We start from the raw sequence: 6861 nt of genomic DNA on the forward strand, positions 1-6861 counted from the left end.
ACCCACTCTACAGTGGGTGTGTCCCTATAAGACCTCTACTGGTCTTTAAAAGCTGCAAAAGTCCATGTTATCCTGAACAGAACTATTAGGCACTTAGCCATACCACTGAGTCTTTAGTACACTCTTTTTAACATAGAACTCATGATAGCAATTATTTGAGCTAACTGCGATGATTTACCGCGGTCATCTGCACTTCGCGAAAACGCAGTCACGCAATCTACACCAGGATTTCTTGTGCGCTTCTACATCACAGTTTACGGTAGAAGGTGTGCGAGCGAGACGGGGGACTGGCAGAAAAGCGCAGATATTGAAAATTCATAAGAAATGGAATTTAAAATATAATTCAATACAGTTAATATTAAAAACAGGCCTGATTGGCTAAAGAACGGTTTGCAATCCTTAAAAAGTCCATAAAGATCCATAAAATGGAGGGAATACAGTTTCACTGAAATAAAAAAAATAAAAATCAAATTGTTACCAGATAATCTCACTGTTGTATTGAAAAACATGTCCTCAGGCACACAGGGTATAATATTTATGTGTATTTACTGTAAGAAGAAGTAATAGGCTTGAAAAAAAACTCAGATATTAAATTCCATAAAATGGTTAAATCAAACTGTTACCAGACCACTCCACTGCATTCTTGAGGAGCATGTTCTCAGGTACCCAGAGAATAATTTTTATACATTTTTACTGTAGGAATTTGGAGTAATATCATTTCAAACTCATAAATATGCTGTTTAATTTACAAATATTGCAAAATTTTGAGAGCTATTAAAGGGTTAAATCAAACTGTTACCAAACCATTCCACTGCAGCCTTGAAGGACATGTTCTCAGGTACCCAGAGAATAATTTTTATACATTTTTACTGTAGAAATTTGGAGTAATAGCATTACAAACTTCATAAGAATGACAACACAATTTCACAAATTGCAGAATGCTGAAGGCCATAAAATGGTTAAATCAAACTGTTACCAGACCACTCCACTGCAGTCTTGAAGAGCATGTTCTCAGGTACCCAGAGAATAATTTTTATACAATTTTACTGTAGGAATTTGGAGAAATATCATTTCAAACTTATAAATATGCTGTTTAATTTACAAATATTGCAAAATTGTGAGAGCTATTAAAGGGTTAAATCAAATTGTTACCAAACATCTTCACTGAAGCCTTGAAGAACATGTTCCAAGGTACCTAGAGAATAATTTTTATACATTTTTACAGTAGGAATTTGGAGTAATATTTTAATTCTCATAAAAAATGATGTTTGATTTACATATATAGCATTTTTGAGTGCTATTAACGCGTTAAATCATACTGTTACCAGACTATTCCAATGCAGCCTTGAAGAACATGTTCTAGAGTACCCAGAGAATAATTTTTACTGTAGGAATTTGGAGTAATAGCATTGCAAAATTCACTAAAATATTATGTTTAATTTGCACATATTGCAAAATTGAGTGCTAATAATGGGTTAAATCAAAATGTTACCAGATAATTTACCAGAAACTGTCCACTGTAGTCTTGAAGTACATATTTTCAGTTTCCCTGGGTATAATTCTCATAACTTTTTACTCTAGGAATTTGGAAGAATGGTATGGTAAAATTCAGAAAAAATTATAATTTAATTTTATGAATCTCGTAATGTTTAAGACCATAAAAGTTTATAGTACTAGGTACTAATTACCAAGGATATGTACTGCATTTACAAAGAACATGGTCTCAGGTAAGTATATGGTTTTTTTTTTTTTTTTTTTTTTTTTTGTGTGTGTTTGGAATAGTAATATTTAAAATTTCCCTAAAAATTATGGTTAAATACAATTGCAGTGTTACCAGGGAGCCAAGTGCAGTCTTTAAAACCTTTTTTCTTAGGTACAATGTGCATACGATTTCATTATCGTTTAGTTTTGGTATTGTGGGTAAAAGCAGTTAATGATTATCTCCTGAAATTCATATTTCCTGAAAATGACAGTTATAATAGAATTTTTAAAATGTTTAAAAATGTTAAATTCAAAAAATGCTAGAGATCATGTCTGTAGTCTTGAAAAGAGTTTTTAAAGTTTGAAAGTTATTGTCTTATTGTTTTCAAGACTACAGACATGATCTCTCATTTTCAGGAAATATGAATTACTAGCAGGAGATAATCATTAACTGCTTTTACCCACAATACCAAAACTAAACGATAATGAAATCGTATGCACATTGTACCTAAGAAAAATGGTTTTAAAGACTGCACTTGGCTCCCTGGTAACACTGCAATTGTATTTAACCATAATTTTTAGGGAAATTTTAAATATTACTATTCCAAACACACAAACAAAAAAAAAAAACATATACTTACCTGAGACCATGTTCTTTGTAAATGCAGTACATATCCCTGGTAATTAGTACCTAATACTATAAACTTTTTATGGTCTTAAACATTACGAGATTCATAAAATTAAATTATAATTTTTTCCGAATTTTACCATACTATTCTTCCAAATTCCTAGAGTAAAAAGTTATGAGAATTATACCCAGGGAAACTGAAAATATGTACTTCAAGACTACAGTGGACAGTTTCTGGTAAATTATCTGGTAACAATTTGATTTAACCCATTATTAGCACTCAATTTTGCAATATGTGCAAATTAAACATAATATTTTAGTGAATTTTGCAATGCTATTACTCCAAATTCCTACAGTAAAAATCTATGACGATTGTACCCTGGGTACTCTAGAACATGTTCTTCAAGGCTGTCATGGAGTGGTTTGGTAACAGTTTGATTTAACCATTTTATGGCCTTCAGCATTCTGCAATTTGTGGAATTGTGTTGTTATTCTAATGAAGTTTGTAATGCTATTACTCCACATTCTTACAGTAAAAATTTATGAACATTATAATCTGGGTACTCTAGAACATGTTCTTTAAGGCTGCAGTGGAATGGTTTGGTAACAGTTTGATTTAACCCTTTAATAGCTCTCAGAATTTTGCAATATTTGCAAATTAAACAATTTTGAAATGCTCTTACTCCAAATTCCTACAGTAAAAAGGTATGACAATTATACCCTGAGTACCTCAGAACATGCTCTTCAAGACTGCAGTGGAGTGGTCTGGTAACAGTTTGATTTAACCCTTTAATAGCACTCAAAATTTGCCATATATGTAAATTCAACATCATTTTTTATGAGATTTGAAATAATATTACTCCAAATTCCTACAGTAAAAATGTACGACAATTATTCTCTGGGTACCTTGGAACATGTTCTTCAAGGCTTCAATGAAGTGATTTGGTAACAATTTGATTTAACCCTTTAATAGCTCTCACAATTTTGCAATATTTGTAAATTAAACAGCATATTTATAAGTTTGAAATGATATTACTCCAAATTCCTACAGTAAAAATGTATAAAAATTATTCTCTGCGTACCCGAGAACATATTCTTTAAGGCTGCAGTGGAGTGGTTTGGTAACAGTTTGATTTAACCCTTTAATAGCTCTCAGAATTTTGCAATACTTGCAAATTTAACAATTTTTACTGAAATTTGAAATGTTCTTACTCCAAATTCCTACAGTAAAAATGTATAAAAATTATTCTCTGAGTACCTGAGAACATATTCTTTAAGGTTGCAGTGGAGTGGTCTGGTAACAGTTTGATTTAACCCTTTAATAGCACTCAGAATTGGCCACATATGTAAATTAAGCATCATTTTTATGAGACTTGAAATAATATTACTCCAAATTCCTACAGTAAAAATGTATGAAAATTATTCTCTAGGTACCTGAAAAGATGTCCTTCAAGGTTGCAGTGGAATGGTTTGGTAACAGTTTGATTTAACCCTTTAATAGCACTCAGAACTGGCCACATATGTAAATTAAGCATCATTTTTATGAGACTTGAAATAATATTACTCCAAATTCTTACAGTAAAAATGTATAAAAATTATTCTCTAGGTACCTTGGAACATGTTCTTCAAGGCTTCAGTGAAGATGTTTGGTAACAATTTGATTTAACCCTTTAATAGCTCTCACAATTTTGCAATATTTGTAAATTAAACAGCATATTTATAAGTTTGAAATGATATTTCTCCAAATTCCTACAGTAAAATTGTATAAAAATTATTCTCTCTGTACCTGAGAACATGCTCTTCAAGACTGCAGTGGAGTGGTCTGGTAACAGTTTGATTTAACCATTTTATGGCCTTCAGCATTCTGCAATTTGTGGAATTGTGTTGTTATTCTTATGAAGTTTGTAATGCTATTACTCCAAATTTCTACAGTAAAAATGTATAAAAAATATTCTCTGGGTACCTGAGAACATGTCCTTCAAGGCTGCAGTGGAATGGTTTGGTAACAGTTTGATTTAACCCTTTAATAGCTCTCAAAATTTTGCAATATTTGTAAATTAAACAGCATATTTATGAGTTTGAAATGATATTACTCCAAATTCCTACAGTAAAAATGTATAAAAATTATTCTCTGGGTACCTGAGAACATGCTCCTCAAGAATGCAGTGGAGTGGTCTGGTAACAGTTTGATTTAACCATTTTATGGAAATTAATATCTGAGTTTTTTTCAAGCCTATTACTTCTTCTTACAGTAAATACACATAAATATTATACCCTGTGTGCCTGAGGACATGTTTTTCAATACAACAGTGAGATTTTCTGGTAACAATTTGATTTTTAATTTTAATTTCAGTGAAACTCTATTCCCTCCATTTTATGGATCTTTATGGACTTTTTAAGGATTGCAAACCGTTCTTTTAGCCAATCAGGCCTGTTTTTAATATTAACTGTATTGAATTATGTTTTAAATTCCATTTCTTATGAATTTTCAATATCTGCGCTTTTCTGCGAGTCCCCCCTCTCGCTCGCACATGTTCTACCGTAAACTGTGATGTAGACGCGCACAAGAAATCCTAGTGTAGATTGCGTGACTGCGTTTTCGCGAAGTGCAGATGGCGTGACCGCGATATTATATTTTATTTAAATCCCAAAAAAACAGAATATCAATTACGTGTATTTCTATCCAAATGGTGCTATTAAACGGTGGCTGTAAAATGTGCCAATAAAATAAACATGAGAAATCATCTACGGATCCACCACCTTAGTTTGCTGAACTTCGGAAGACAGCGGCATCAACAAATACTCCGGTAAAGTTGGTTTCATATTCGCATATTCAGATTTCTTTCTTCAATAGCTCTCAAACGGAAATGACTTAAACTGAGTTGTAGCTGCTTGTCTTGGATCCCAAAAACAATACTTTGCAAGTTTTAAGTCAGAAATGTTTGCCATTTAAAAAACACGAAATAAATTGTTTTCTATCGGCTGCCGCCATCTCCGCGAGAGCTAAGGGACCGTTTACAAACTACACTACACAGTAAACAGTAAAAACGAAGCTGAGGAGCCACGCACATGACATACACTACATCTCTTACGTTGGTAAATGTAACCCTTACTGGTCCGTAGTGATGTGTTTTTGAGAATAAATTTCAATAGTATTTGAACATTTCATAATTTTGTTTCTAAACAAGTTGTATTTGATCAAGTGCAACCCACATGACATACTAAACCTCTTATTTTGGCAAATTTAACCATTGCTGGCCCATGGTGATACATATTACATTATACATTTCAATAGCTTTTGAACCTTTTATGATATTGTTTCTAAACAAGTTTCATTTGAGCACTTTTATTTGAGTTAAAGACTCCAGTAAAGTTGGTTTCATATTCGCATAGTCAGATTTCTTTCTTCAATAGCTCTCAAACAGTGCGTGCAAATGACTTAATACTTGCAAAGTATTGTTTTTGGGATCCAAGACAAGCAACTACAACTCAGTTTATGTCAGAAATGTTTGCCATTTAAAAAACACGAAATATATTGTTTTCTATGGGCTGCCGCCATCTCCGCGAGAGCTAAGGGACCGTTTATAAACTACACTACACAGTAAAAACGAAGCTGACGAACCTCACACATGATTTATACTACATTTCTTACCTTGATAAATTTAAACATTACTGCAAGAATTTCAATTTGCGTGGTGATACATTTTTCATTATAAATTTCAATAGCTTTTGAACCTTTGATGATATTGCTTCAAAACAAGTTGTATTTGATAAAGTGCAACCCACATGACATACTACACCTCTTCCATCCATCCATTATCTGTAAGCGCTTATCCAATTTAGGGTCGCGGGGGGTCCAGAGCCTACCTGGAATCATCGGGCGCAAAGCGGGAATACACCCTGGAGGGGACGCCAGTCCTTCGCAGGGCAACACAGACACACACACATTCACTCACACCTACGGACACTTTCGAGTCGCCAATCCACCTGCAACGTGTGTTTTTTGGACTGTGGGAGGAAACCGGAGCACCCGGAGGAAACCCACGCGGACACGGGGAGAACACATCAACTCCTCACAGACAGTCACCCGGAGCGGGAATCGAACCCACAACCTCCAGGCCCCTGGAGCTGTGTGTGTCTGCGACACTACCTGCTGCGCCACTACACCTCTTATTTTGGTCAATTTAACCATTGCTGGCCTGTGGTGATGGGTTATTGAAAATAAATTTCAATAGCTTTTTAACCTTAAAGAGACTGTCTGTAAAGGGCCATTGTGGATCTAGGACATTGTCCAAGAGAAGTAGCAACACATCTCATGTTATGCATTACATAAGGTAGTCTCTGTTTCTGGGAATGTCTTATTGTCTTATAACCGGAGTAGTGTAATTTATATTATTATTATTATTATTATTATTATTATTACTACTACACTCACTATCACCAGTCACTGTCCATTCATTCATTATCTGTAACCGCTTATCCAATTCAGGGTCACGGGGGTCCAGAGCCTACCTGGAATCATTGGGCACAAG

This window comes from Hoplias malabaricus, chromosome Y (assembly GCF_029633855.1).
Source record: "Hoplias malabaricus isolate fHopMal1 chromosome Y, fHopMal1.hap1, whole genome shotgun sequence".
Taxonomy (NCBI): domain Eukaryota; kingdom Metazoa; phylum Chordata; class Actinopteri; order Characiformes; family Erythrinidae; genus Hoplias; species Hoplias malabaricus.